General features: G+C 36.4%; 1 protein-coding gene across 1 annotated transcript in view; it reads left to right on the forward strand.

Moving 5' to 3' along the window:
* The window catches only part of ZFYVE9 (zinc finger FYVE-type containing 9), a 150,159-nt gene that overhangs the window by 41,318 nt on the left and 94,453 nt on the right, over positions 1–14,388 (forward strand). Inside the window, exon 2 of the mRNA XM_012776239.2 lies at positions 8,228–8,333. The gene's annotated coding sequence lies outside the window, so the exon portion shown is untranslated. The remainder of the gene's footprint in view (positions 1–8,227; positions 8,334–14,388) is intronic.

Raw genomic sequence — 14,388 nt, forward strand, 5'->3', positions numbered from 1 at the left:
ATATTTTTATAATATTGGTATGAAGAGGGCTCTTCTAAGCATGATATGAAATACAGAAGCCAAAAAGGAAAAGAGTGATAAATTTCAGTACATAAAACATAAGATTTTCATGTAGGAAATACCTCAAACGTGAAACTGGAAGAAAGATTCTAAACATCATATATATATAAAGAATATTTGTAGGCAATTTGCAGAAAGGTCAGTAAACATGAAAGATATAAATAGATATTCAGCTTTTATTCATAATTAAGTATACAAATTAGGAAATCAATTTCCATTTACTACCTGTGAGACTGGTAAAAGATTAGCTTTACTCTGTAATGACAAGAGCATGAGAAAAAAATTCTTGTATACCCTTAGAGGAAATAAAAACAAACAGCATGTTTGGTGGAAAATTTGGCAGTCTTTATTAAAATTTAAAATGTACACTACCTTTCTCTCAAACTCTGCTTTTAGGGATATATTGTACCTTATAGTATAAAGATACATGTACAAGATTATACATTATATTGTTTATAAGTATAAAAGTATGGAAACAGTCTAAATGTTTATTGATAGGGTTGAGAACTAAATTATAGTACTGTACATCCAGTTAATGGAATGCTATTCAGCTATTTAAAAAGACTGTAGCAAATGTAGATCTATATGAATGGCTCATTTAACACTGCTCTATGTAGTGCTGATTTATTATACTATGTTAAATAACTTGTATGAATATATTGTAACAATAGATATGTAAATATTTTAAAAATCCATTGTAGTAACCTATTAATATATTTCTCTCTCCCTTCATTGCAATATCTACTACCATCTGTAGTGGAAATATTAATAAATTGTAGTGTTTCTATGTTATTAAACTATAGTTCTGTAGTTCCTTTTTTTTTTTTTTCTCTTTCTCTCTTTTGCTTTCTCTACTTGGCAAAATAGTGAGCATAACTTACTAGCTCATGGAAGCATTTCTGTACTGCAAATACTTCTAAAGGGTGAATAGGAGGGGTAAAGGAGAATTGTTGTTTTCAGATATATACACACCTAGTAGTTAAAGAGTCTGGAACATGAAACCAGATTGCCTGGATTCAAATCCTGGCTCTGCCACTATGTAACCTTGTGCAAGTTACTTAAATTCTTTTGGCCTCCATTTCTTCATTATTCATCCAACAAATATTTGAATACTTACTATATGCCAGACATTGTTCTGGGTGCCAGCAATATAACAAGGAGCATTAAGACAAAATCTGTCCTCATTTTTTTTTTTTTGAGACAGAGTCTCAGTCTGTTTACCAGGCTGGAGTGCAGTGTGGTGTGATCGTAGCTCACTGCAACCTCGAGAGCCTGCCTCTGGAGTAGCTGTGACTACAGGCATAAGCCACCACATCCAGCTGATTTTTTTTTTTTTTTCTTTTCCGTAGAGACTGGGTCTTCCTATTTTACCTAGGCTAGTCTTGGACTCCTGGCCTCAAGTGATCTTCCCTCCTTGGCCTCTCAAAGTGCTAGGATTACAGGCATGAGCCACCATACCTGGCCCCTCTTATAGTTTATATCCTGGAGGGCTTAACTCTATACTCACTATTTAGGGTTGTGAAGAGGATTAAGAATTTAACACACATTCTGTGAAGCCGAGGCCGGCGGATTGCTCGAGGTCAGGAGTTTGAAACCAGCCTGAGCAAGAGCGAGACCCCATCTCTACTATAAATAGAAAGAAATTAATTGGCTAATTAATATATAGAGAAAAAATTAGCCAGGCATGGTGGCGCATGCCTGTAGTCCCAGCTACTCGGGAGGCTGAGGCAGGAGGATTGCTTGAGCCCAGGAGTTTGAGGTTGCTGTGAGCTAGGCTGATGCCACGGCACTCACTCTAGCCTGGGCAACAAAGTGAGACTCTGTCTCAAAAAAAAAAAAAAAAATTTAACACATATAAGGCACCTGGGAGAGTGTATATAGTAAGTGGTCAGTAAATATTATTGTTATTATTTCTTCTCTCACCCTCAATATAAACTCAAAGTGTTAGTATATTTACTATTTTATAGATATTTTTGATAAACACAATGACATTAAAAGATGTATGGACAATCTATTTCAGTTTAATCTTAAATTTATCCACATTCTGGGTGCTCTCATACATTCTCAGTCATTGACCTGTAACTTGCCAGTAAACCTTACCATACCATGTTGCAAAGGCTCTCAGCCAATGAGTACTCTACCACATAATTTTGAGTGTGTTAGATGTTGAAATGCAAATTTTACAGCAGTTCTTTTAAGGAGTCTTGATGGAAATGATAGAGAAATCAAGAGTATAAATATCAATACATTATTTTATTTATTTATTTTTGAGACAGAGTCTTGCTTTGTTGCCCAGGCTAGAGTGAGTGCCGTGGCGTCAGCCTAGCTCACAGCAACCTCAAACTCCTGGGCTCAAGCAATCCTCCTGCCTCAGCCTCCCAAGTAGCTGGGACTACAGGCATGTGCCACCACGCCCGGCTAATTTTTTGTATATATATATTTTTTTAGTTGGCCAATTAATTTCTTTCTATTTATAGTAGAGACGGGGTCTTGCTCTTGCTCAGGCTGGTCTCGAACTCCTGACTTTGAGCAATCCACCCGCCTCGGCCTCCCAGAGTGCTAGGATTACAGGCGTGAGCCACCGCGCCCGGCCGAGGTCAATACATTATTAAGATTGGTAAATTGGAGATCATCATAAACATCAGTGAAGCCTCGAAGGATTGATTCATAATTTTATAGCATTTAATGGGAGAAATTAAATGTGGTGGTGTTTATTAATTTGTGAGTTTACACAATTTTAGCATCTATTTACTGAGAAAATATTTATTAGTTACCTGCCAGGGGCTGTGCTAAATGCTGGCTATACCTTGGTGAACTTGGTGAACTAGACAGCCAACTTATCTTCCCACAGTTGATATTCTATAATATTACAAAAATAATCATAGAGTTATGAGAGCTGTGTAGGAAACTTAATTCGAGGGGTCAAAGGAAGGCTTCGTGGAGGAATTGAGATTTAATCTGACATCTGAAAGGTGTTAAGGATCGTTAGATCTTGAGAATTGACCCCTTAATCATTATGTAATGCCCTTCTTTATCCCTGATAACTTTCCTTGATCTGAACTCTGTCTAAAATTGGTATAGCTACTTTGCTTTCTTTTTATTGCTATTAGGATGGTTATATGTTTCTTTATTTACTTTTAATCTATATGTGTTCTTATATTTAAAGCAGGTTTCTTATAGAGAACATATAATTGTGTCTTATTAATATTTGATCTTTCTGACAATCTAATCTGTGTTTTGATCGGTGCATTTAATGCATTGATGTTTGAAGTGATTATTGATATAGTCTCCTTCACTTTTGAAGGATAATTTTGTGGAGGTACAGATTTCTAGGTTGTTGTTTTTTTTTTTTTTCTTTTGACACTTTAAATATTTCACTCCTCTCCTTTCATACATGGTTTCGGAGGAGAAATTGGGTGTAATTCTTACCTTTGCTCCTCTGTGGGTAAGGTGTTTTTTCCCTCCTCTTGTTTCTTTCAGGATTTTTTTATCTTTAATTTTCTATTGTTTGAATATGATATGCCTTGGTGTAGTTTTTTTTTTGGTGGGGGGCATTTATCATGCTTCGTGCCCTCTGAGCTTCCTGGATTTGTGGATTGGTATCTGATATTAATTTGGGATAAATTCTCAGTCATTATGACAAATATTTCTTTTTTTCTTTCTCTTTCTTCTGATATTCCCATTACACTTATGCTACACCTTTTGTAGTCCCACAGTTTTTGTATTTCTGTTCTATTTTTTTTCAGCCTGTTTTTTCCTCTTTGACTTTCAAGTTCGGAGGTTTCTTTTGAGAGATTCTCATGCTTAAAGATTCTTTCCTCAACCATATCCAGTCTCCTAATAAGTCCGTCAAAGGCATTCTTCATTTCTATTACAGTGCTTTTGTTCTCTAGCATTTCTTTTTGGTTCTTTCTTAGAATTTCTCTCTACTTTAACTGCCCATCTGTTTTTGCATGATGTCTACTTTGCACATTATAGCCCTTAGCATATCAATCATATTTGGTGTAAATTCCTGGTCTGATAATTCTAACATCCCTGCCATATCTGAGTCTGGTTGTTATGCTTACTCTGTCTCTTCAAGGTGTTTTTTTTTTTTGCCTTTTATTATGCCTTGTAATATTTTCTTGATAGTTGGACATGATGTACTATTGTAAATAGGTCTTTAGTAATGTGATATGGTTTGGAGGGAAGCATTCTATAGTTCTGTGATTAAGTCTCAGTCTTAGCAATCCCGTGCCTCTGGACTGAGAACTTCACAAATGCTTCTCAATTTTTTCCTCCATTTAGGGGGGGGCAGGCTAGCGTGGGCTAGAATTGGGTATTTCCCATCAGCCAGGTCAGTCAGGCTCTGATATGACCCCAGCAAGTTAGTCTCTGGTTAGTTTCTCCTGAGAGCAGACTTTGTTAGGAACAGAATGCTATAGCATATTTCAAAATGGTTCCTTTGCCCCTCTGTCTGCCAGAAGAATGGGTGCAGGGAGTTTCTCCAATATTCACTGTGAGAACCAGGTTGAGCTCCTGGATGGAGGTAACACTCACAAAAGTTGGGGGGGGTCACCTAAGACCAGGTCCCCCTAGAGATTTTAACTCTCAGAGTTGTCCACACTAAGCCTCCAGCAATTTATCGATTATATTTCAAGCTTTCCTACCTTAGCACTGGTTCCCACAGAGGTTTTCTGCTCAGGTAATTTGTGACTTTTTTTGAGAGTCTCACTCTGTTACCTGGGCTGGAGTGAAGTGGCGTCATCGTAGCTCACTGTAGCCTCCAACTCCTGGGCTGAAGCAATCCTCCTACCTCAGCCTCCTGGGTAGCTGGGACTATAGGTGTGCACCACCTTGATTGCCTACTTTTTAAATTTTTTGTAGAGACAGGGTCTCATTATTGCCCAGGCTAGTCTCAACCTCCTGGGCTCAAGTGATCCTCCTGCCTTGGCCTCCCAAAGTGCTAGGATTACAGGCCTGAGCTACCACTACCATGCCTGGCTAATGTGTGACTTTTTTTGTATTCACCTGTCTGTCTCTCCAAATTTGGGGCAGTGGTCTGCCCCATTACCTTACTACTTTTATGGATCTAAGAAGAGTCGCTGATTTTTCAGTTTATTTAGCTTATTACTTTGTTGATAAGGCAGAGCAGTGACTTCTCAGCTTCTTACATGCTGATCCAGAAACTAAAAGTCTACATATACTCTTGTTATTACTCTTGGTGTATACAATTTGTGATATACAAATTATATCTATCAGTCTGCTACCCAGAATAATCTGAAACATAAGACTCACTCCTCTCTCCATGAATTTATTTCTTATTTATTATCTACTTGCTGATCATAGAATATCTGAGTTAGTGTAGTATCTGATCTTTGAAATTTTAGGTGTGCTATTAAAGTTGAAACTATGATTTTGATGTTGTTTATCTCAATTTATATCATACTGTTGTTAAGGCAACCACTGGAGCTAAGTTAGGAAAAAAAGGGGAATTTTATAAGGATACTACGATATATCACAGAATTTAAAGGCAGTGATTGTAGCTGTGTCTCCCAGGCATAGCCTAGAAGGGTCTGTAATTCATCTTAGATCAGGAGTTCACACTAGGCTAATAAGCTGTTTAGGTGGCTAGGTTTCCCCTGAACATGGCATTTTATCTTGCAATAAAAATATGTGCGTATGTATGGGATGGGGATAGACAATTCTAGCATTCTATTGGCAAAGATAATTCAATAGATATCTGCTGTCTAGAAATTAGAGTTATGGACTTAGGCTAATATGATGTTGATTAATGGTTCTCTCATGGAAAATCTATATACTACTATAGATTCTTCAGAGAATCAGATCCAGTGGGAGATAGGGCTTGCTAGCTTGCAGAGAGCAGATCAATGGACAATTCTTCCTCCATAATTGCATGAGCCAGTGCATGAGCTTTATAATAAATCTTATTACATACACACAAACATACACATGCAGAATGATTTATAAATATGTGTGTGTGTGTATCATGGGGAGAGCAATCTGGTTTACTCAATCTAATTCACATGCTAATCTCTTCTGGAAACACTCCCATAGGCATACCCAGAAATAATGTTTAATCAGATATTTAGGCATTCCTTAGCCCAGTGAAGTTGACATGTAAAGTTAACTATCACAGAGATGTATATCTCAATAGTTTCTGGCCCTGTGTCATAAATGTACAAATTTGTTTACATGGTTTTGAGTCTTACTACTCCAGACATGAGACTTAAACATGCTCCTTGTTTTAGTCCTGATCTTAAATCAGCTGCTATTCTAGGGATTTCACTGCCTATATATATTTGATACATCTGTTATCATGTTTTCCAATATTTGTTGAACTACTAGGTTTTTTGTTTAGTGTGTCCTAAGTGAAAACAATCACCTTGTTCTTTATAGCGCTTGACTGAGGATTCAATGTTTGTGAAAGATGCCAGATTGATATCCTGGAAACTGAAGCCCTGTGTGAATGTGGCGTAGCAACAATGTCAACTTCCCAGATCCTGCTCTGTTAATGTACTTTGGTCTTGATCTGAACTCTTCTTGGAGATTATCTCATTTCTTTTTTTAGCCACTGTAAGGGCATTTATATTCAAAGGGTCTCTTTTGGGGATCAAATTTACTAAGCCTCTTCAGAAAGTTGAGCAGTCAGATTACTTTTTTGTTCCTATTTTTCTATTTCATTGTTCAGACTTGAATTGATCACTTAAGGTCATTGGCCCTGATGGATTATTAACTGTAGAAACAAACCAGTCCACTGGTTGTTTTCATGGTACAAATCATACTATTTGCCTTTGTGTTCTAATTCTTTCACACAAATTGCTTTTTGATGATGAATAATAATAGCTACTATTTACTGAGCACTTATATATCAGGTCTGTGCAAGGGGCTTTATATAAACACATTCTTCTTCATCATTAAAAATATTCTGAAAAATATAGTTTTTATATGAAGTATAAAGAAACTTAGAGTCAGGTATCTTGCTCAGAATAGCAACAGATCTGCCATTTTGACCTTGGTACTTTTATACCCGATACAGTCCTTTCAATACTTGGATATGATTTAGTCCTTCATTTGACAGATGTAAATCTGTTTGTTATCAATAACTGTTCTTATGTAGAGTGTATCATAGCATGCATATATTTTACAAATTCTCAGGACAGGAAAATCTTTTTATTTTTATTATTTATTTATTTATTTTGAGACAGAGTCTCACTTTGTTGCCCAGGCTAGAGTGAGTACCATGGTATCAGCCTAGCTCACAGCAACCTCAGTCTCCTGGGCTCAAGCGATCCTACTGCCTCAGCATCCTGAGTAGCTGGGACTACAGGCATGTGCCACCATGCCTGGCTAATTTTTTTTCTATATATATTAGTTGGCCAGTTAATGTCTTTCTATTTATAGAGACAGGGTCTCGCTCAGGGTGGTTTTGAACTCCTGACCTTGAGCAATCCGCCCACCTTGGCCTCCCAGAGTACTAGGATTACAGGTGTGAGCCACCGCGCCCGGCCTCTTTTTCTTACTCTATTATTTTTTAGTAAGCACATCATTTTTCATATCAGATAATAGAATATTTGTAATTATGTTAGGAAATTTCTCCTGATGGATACCCCTGATAATAAAGGTTAATATTGGGTTAATAGATCCATTGCTTCTGAGCATTGGAGGAGAAATAGAATCAAAAGACACTCCTTTTGGAGGAAAACCAGTTTGGCAATAAAAATCTCAGCAGGAAGCTTATGAAACTCAAGAATTTTGGATGTATAGAAAAAAAATCACGCTAACAGGATATTTTTGTGAAGCATCAGTTTTCTTAGTTTGGATTTTTGGAGGGCCTATTGTAATATAAAGCAAGTTGTATAATTATGAATTAACATAATTAAAGTCACTGGATAGAAAGTGCCTGCTGTTGATGTTTCACCTTGCATCATCCATTGAAAATATGGGGGCCAAAGTTCTTAAATCTTGAATCATTTCACTTTTGGCCTTCTTTGACAATAAAATGTGACTTCTGCTGCCTTGCATGCTGGCCAGGTCTTTGAATTTGAAGGTGTAATTAATTGTTAAGCCCCATTGTTTTTATTTGTCTGGCTGTGATAGATTTATATGAAGAAAATTAGGGCTTATTGTTTTAGCAAATGTAATGAGCAATGTGTTTTTTCTTTAGGATCAAGCAGAACATACTGAATCAGCAGGACTGACTGGTGGTGCAGCAAGCATCATGAGTAAGCACAGAGAGGTCTGTTCCTTATCACATGTGTAAGGAGGAAAAGGTAAGAAAAGTAATGCTTTTATTTCTCTTAGAGGTTGATCTTGAGAAAACAACTAGCCAGCTCTATAGAAAATAATGCTGATGTATATATACTGCTTGCTTCATTTATAACATTGTGTTTTGTTAAATCAGGAGTATAATTTTTCAGAACAGTTTGATTTAAATCCAGAGGAAAAGGATATTTTAAAATTGTTAAATTATGTCACAAAGCTAATTTCTCTACTAGTGCTGGCTCTTCCCTTTTAGTCAACTTCCCGTTACTTTGAGCATAAAATGATAATTTCAGAAAAAAAGAACATGGATTTGAGCAATATTGTTCAGAGAAAACGATAGTATATCTGGTCAACTATGGTCATTTATGTTTCTTAGTCATCATGCAAGAGCTCAACAGTTAAAGCTAATTTGGGGATGGGGAATCAGAAGTGTAAATTTAATTACATTATTTTATTTTATATTTTAGACTAGTGAAGAGCAATAATTTCCAGCAGAAAATTGGAAGTGTTGTGTTAATCTTGTAGAGCAGGAATCCTTGTTTTTTTCCTGACTAGGAATCATCTTAGGTGTTTTTTCCAGTCTTAAGACTGTTTATGGGGTAGATAATGGTGGGAGGATGTGCAGGTGAGATTGGTTTCAGAAATTGGTTATAACATTCACTAGTGGAATGTTGCATACTCTGGCTGAGTTCTCTGATTTTTTCCATGTCAGCTGTGAGGAAAGGCATGGGACCAACAGTGTTTGACAGGAAACGGAGCCCCTTTTCTCTTCAGTTGATGATGGAGCAGAGGCACTTGGCAGTGATATCTTCTTCACCACAACTTCTGGGTCTGCAGTTAGCATGCTATTTCTTGTCCCCTAGCCTTCTTACATGGGAGTGTGAGAAGGGAATGCCCTTCTCTGCCTTTACCTGGCAAAATCTTATCCTTCGGGCATTGCCTCTTCAGGAAGTTTTCCATCCACTGTAGCAAATATTTTAATACTGTCAGTTATCCACCAAACCCACCAAAATCCATTTTCCCCTTCTATAGTAGTTGCAGCTGGGATAGGGCAGTCTCACCAGCCTTCTTTACAGGTAGATGTGGCTGTGTGACTAAGCTCACTGAAGGAATGTGAACAGAAATGATGTGTGCCACTTCCAGGTCTGTGTTTCTTAATAGACTGAACATACCTCCTCAACTTTTGTTCTCATTACTGCTGTCTCAACCTAGGCACGACCTACCAACCAGCTACCTTTCTTGAGCTGTTCCATGCAGAGATAAAGACTTCTGTATAGTTCAGCAGACAGTTTTGGTAGCAAGTCTTTGTCCATGAAGGAAGTGGGTTGGTTTATGATATTCTTGAAGATTGCTACCTTGAATAATACTGTCCTAATACAGGAGTGGGAAACCTTTTCATATTGGAAGGCTGCATTAATTTAGCTGTAATCAAATTAAGCCTGCATTTAAGAAACTTCAATTAGATATACTTCAAAAATGTGCATTATTTTGTAACAATCTAACTACTAGGTACTTAATAATTTCAAAAAATGAAAACTATTTGTTAATTTTAAAGTTAACTAACCTTTTAATGACTTTGTTGTGTCTGCTTTTTGTTGGAAGATATTTGAATATTTGGTTACAGTGCAGGAGGTTTGCAGTTTCAGTTGATTCTTTATATGGGTATCAGTTGTTTGTGCCCTTAAGGGTGTTTTGATTTGGGTTAGGTAAGAGAATGTAGATTCGCAGCAATAAGTGGTTGAAAACCAAGACAGCATTTTTCAGGCATGTTGCCAAAGGCGTGGGTATTCTACTGCATGTTTCAATATTTCAAATGGATCTTTCTTAATGCCAAACAATGACTTTAAAATGTCATCTACTGAGAGTGCAATCAATTTCATCTGTAGTTCTTTAGGTGCCTTGGTGATATCAACTAGGTGAGGCTGAAATGCTAATTTGTTTGTGATGTCATGATTCTGAAAGTCAGTGAACTTTTCATTGTATTCTCCAATTAATAGGTCTATAATAGCTGGGTATTCTTTAAATGATTCACATATATCATCCTGCACATCAGTGACTTTTGCCAACTAGAGAAAATGTTCACCCGAAATTTTCCTTTTGAAGTGTTTTGAAAAAAGATAGCTTTTTTTGAAATACTTGGATCTTTTGCCACGTATCATACAGACTTAATTTTACCTTGCAAAGAAATATTCAAGTCATTTTGATTTGACATGATATCACACAGAAATGCTACATTCCTATAGAAATCTTTGAATAATTCACATTGCTGATTCTTTTCTTCATAAAATTTAACTATCCTTGCAGAGATAAAATTTTGGCTAACCCCTGTCTCTGCAATAGCCAATACATTTTAGAATGATATGACAAAGCCACACTGAACACCTCATCCTTCAACTGTAGCATGTTATGAACTGAAGATGATGCTGTGTTGCATCTGCACTAATATAGTTAACAATACTTATATATTGTTGCAAAGTGTCACTTAAAATAGTAGGTTTAGCATAGAGATTTTGCTGCTACAAGATACAATGAAAATAAATGAGAGCATCTGGATCTGTTAATACTTCTTTTGTCTGTGCAGTAAATCTGTCATCATCTGTACATACACTCACTAAATTTACCAAATTCAGTCCAGCATCATGACATTTATCTTGAAAGTTGTTGAAGAGATCTATTCCCTGTATTCTGTTTGTATAAGTGCCCAAAGTGAGTAACTCTTCATAGCAAAGAAAATCTTCTGTTATGACCTAAATGAAGTATAAAACCTGTGAGAAGTATCAGTTGATTCATACAAAACAATTGAATAACATATATTTTCCTTTTGAAGTAGTGCATGAAGCTGTTCTGTTAAGTTGAAGGCTAATTCCTGCTGATGATAAGTTATGGTTCTCCTTGAAAGAGGCAGTTGTTTGCACTTTGAAATGTTATTGGGGTCTAAGCATCCTATAACTTTGACAGTGCATTCTTTCACAACTTCTACATCATTGAATGGCTTCCCTTTTTTCCTAAGTATATAAGATATGTTATAAGTTGTTCCAGTTTCATTGTTTCCAGGTCTTATTGCTGCTTGAATAAATTCTTTGCTTTTGCTTTTCATCTTTTAATTTCTGCAGTACAATTTTTCACACCTCCCCTCTAAAATATTTGTGGTCCTTGTATTGCAATGCTGATAAGTGTTGAATTTCTTTAATGTTGATATTGCAGTATCAAAAAGCAAGCAGGCCGGGCGCTGTGGCTCACGCCTGTAATCCTAGCTCTTGGGAAGCCGAGGCGGGCGGATTGCTCAAGGTCAGGAGTTCAAAACCAGCCTGAGCAAGAGCGAGACCCCGTCTCTACTATAAATAGAAAGAAATTAATTGGCCAACTGATATATATATAAAAAAAAAATTAGCCGGGCATGGTGGCGCATGCCTGTAGTCCCAGCTACCCGGGAGGCTGAGGCAGAAGGATCACTGGAGCCCAGGAGTTTGAGGTTGCTGTGAGCTAGGCTGACGCCACGGCACTCACTCTAGCCTGGGCAACAAAGCGAGACTCTGTCTCAAAAAAAAAAAAAAAAAAAGCAAGCAAATCATCTTATCTTTAGCAGAAACAAGATGATATTGCAATTCCCAGTCATTAAAAATTCTGTTTTCTTCCTTCAGCATTCTCTTGGTTGTCTTTAACATGATGGACTGTTAAGCAGACAGAATTAAAAAATACTGTTGAGCTGTGCAACTTATTCACAAATTCCACTTCAAACAGAAACACAGTATACCATTGTCAAAAGTGGTAACAGACTGGTGTACTGGTACCAGTCAGGCAGGGGAAGTTAGAACTCAATCATGAATGTGGCAGCCATCAATTTAGCCCTTATGGCTTACTAATGTTCTAATTGTGCCAGTTAATCTGGGAGGATTATCTCATTGAAATTTATTTTATTCTTTAGTATTTTAAACATGTTCATTTAAAAAATAAAATAAGGCCGGGCGCTGTGGCTCACGCCTGTAATCCTAGCTCTTGGGAGGCCGAGGCGGGTGGATTGCTCAAGGTCAGGAGTTCAAAACCAGCCTGAGCAAGAGCGAGACCCCGTCTCTACTATAAATAGAAAGAAATTAATTGGCCAACTGATATATATATGTAAAAATTTAGCCGGGCATGGTGGCGCATGCCTGTAGTCCCAGCTACTCGGGAGGCTGAGGCAGAAGGATCACTCAAGCCCAGGAGTTTGAGGTTGCTGTGAGCTAGGCTGACGCCACGGCACTCACTCTAGCCTGGACAACAAAGTGAGACTCTGTCTCAAAAAAAAAAAATAAATAAATAAAAATAAAATAAAATAAAAATATAAAAGACAAGTGAAAATGTATTAATAAAAATAAGAGGATTTGATCTATAAAATTTGGATTCAGTCAAAAGGCCACACTTAAGGACCACATGTGGCCTTAATGCTGCAGGTTCCCCATCCCTGATCTACTCAGTGTTCATGCATGGTATTTGATTATCTATTCTGTTTAGTCTCTTTTAATTTAGAATGATCTTGTTTTTTTATACTTTAAAAAAATTTTTTTACATTGAATTTTTTAAAGAGTTCAAGTATAGAATGCCTCACATTCTAGATTTGTCTAATTGTTTCCTCATGGTTAAATTCAGGGTAATTATTTTTGGCAAGAATACTGTATAGGTAATGTTTTATATTTCTCATTGAGTCACATTAGAAAATACGTAATGTCAACTTGTTGAACTGTTGGTGATGCTAAGTTAAATCATTTGGTTAAGGTGGTGATTGCTGTGTCTCTTCATTGTAAACATACATTACCTCCTTTGAAATTAACAATTTACCTATAGAATGATACTTTGAGGTACTATGAGTATTTTCTTCTGCAATCACCATTTACCTAATGGTTTAGCATGGTGCTTGCCTGAATCAGTTATTGTAATTGAAGCTTAGTACAACTTATCGACTGGTTGTTCATAAATTATTCATTTATTTATTCATTCCACAGGTATTAATTGAATAGATACCACCTCAGGTTCTGTGCTAATTACTGGAAATACATGGTGAACACAGTCTGGTGGGTACCTTTGTGGTACCTACTGTCTCGTGGGAGTGATGACCGTTAATCAAATAATCACACTGATGTATATTTATAAATGGTGATAAATATTGTAAAAGAAAAGAAATATAGGGGTGCTGTGAGAGATTACAAGAAGAGGCATCACCTTTTCTGGGTGTTCAGAGAATACTTCCCGGTGAAAGTGATATTTGAGCCAAGAGCTCAAATGAAAAATGATGAACTTAAATAACCTTTATACTTCTGTAATGCTTATTCTATAGCACTTATCTATTTATCTGACAAGGTTTCTGACTTGGTTTTTGTTTTATTTTATTTTTATTTTTATTTTATCTGACTTGGTTTCTCTTGTGCTGTTATTAAAAATCATTTATTATTTAATTTTTTTAGCATTTACTCTTTAAATTATAAGCTTTTTGATGTTAGGGATGATGTCTGAGACTTGAATTGATCATAGTACCTTGCATATAGTAGATGTACAATAAATATATTGATCTGATTATTTGCTTACTAATGTTTTATATATAATGACCATAAAATACTGTTAAGTCTTATAGGTGTATATTGAATGTGCTAGATTATGTGTTGTGAGAAATTTCATTTGCTCTTAGCATTAGTAGACAGATTAAATGTACAGTCTTTATCAAAATGAAGTGGCCTGTATATAAAATGATTTTGATCTATAAATAATTAGACAAAAAAGATTTTTTTTAAAACTATTCATATAATAAGAGACAGTGGCATGCATGCCTAGTGCCACCTACCCAGGAGGTTGAGGCAGCAGGATCCCTTGAGCCCAGGAGTTTGAGGTTACAGTGAGCTATGATTATGCCACTGTACTCTGGCCCAGGCAACAGAGTAAGACCCTGTCTCTTAACAAACAAACAAACAAACAAACAAAGACAAATTACAGATATTGGGAAAGGACACATTTTATTTGGTATAAAATTACATTTGTAAAAGAAAGCTTATAGAATTTTTTTCAAAAGAGAAATAACAGGAAAGTTTAAGCATG

This window comes from Microcebus murinus, chromosome 2 (genome assembly GCF_040939455.1).
Source record: "Microcebus murinus isolate Inina chromosome 2, M.murinus_Inina_mat1.0, whole genome shotgun sequence".
In the NCBI taxonomy this organism is placed as follows: domain Eukaryota; kingdom Metazoa; phylum Chordata; class Mammalia; order Primates; family Cheirogaleidae; genus Microcebus; species Microcebus murinus.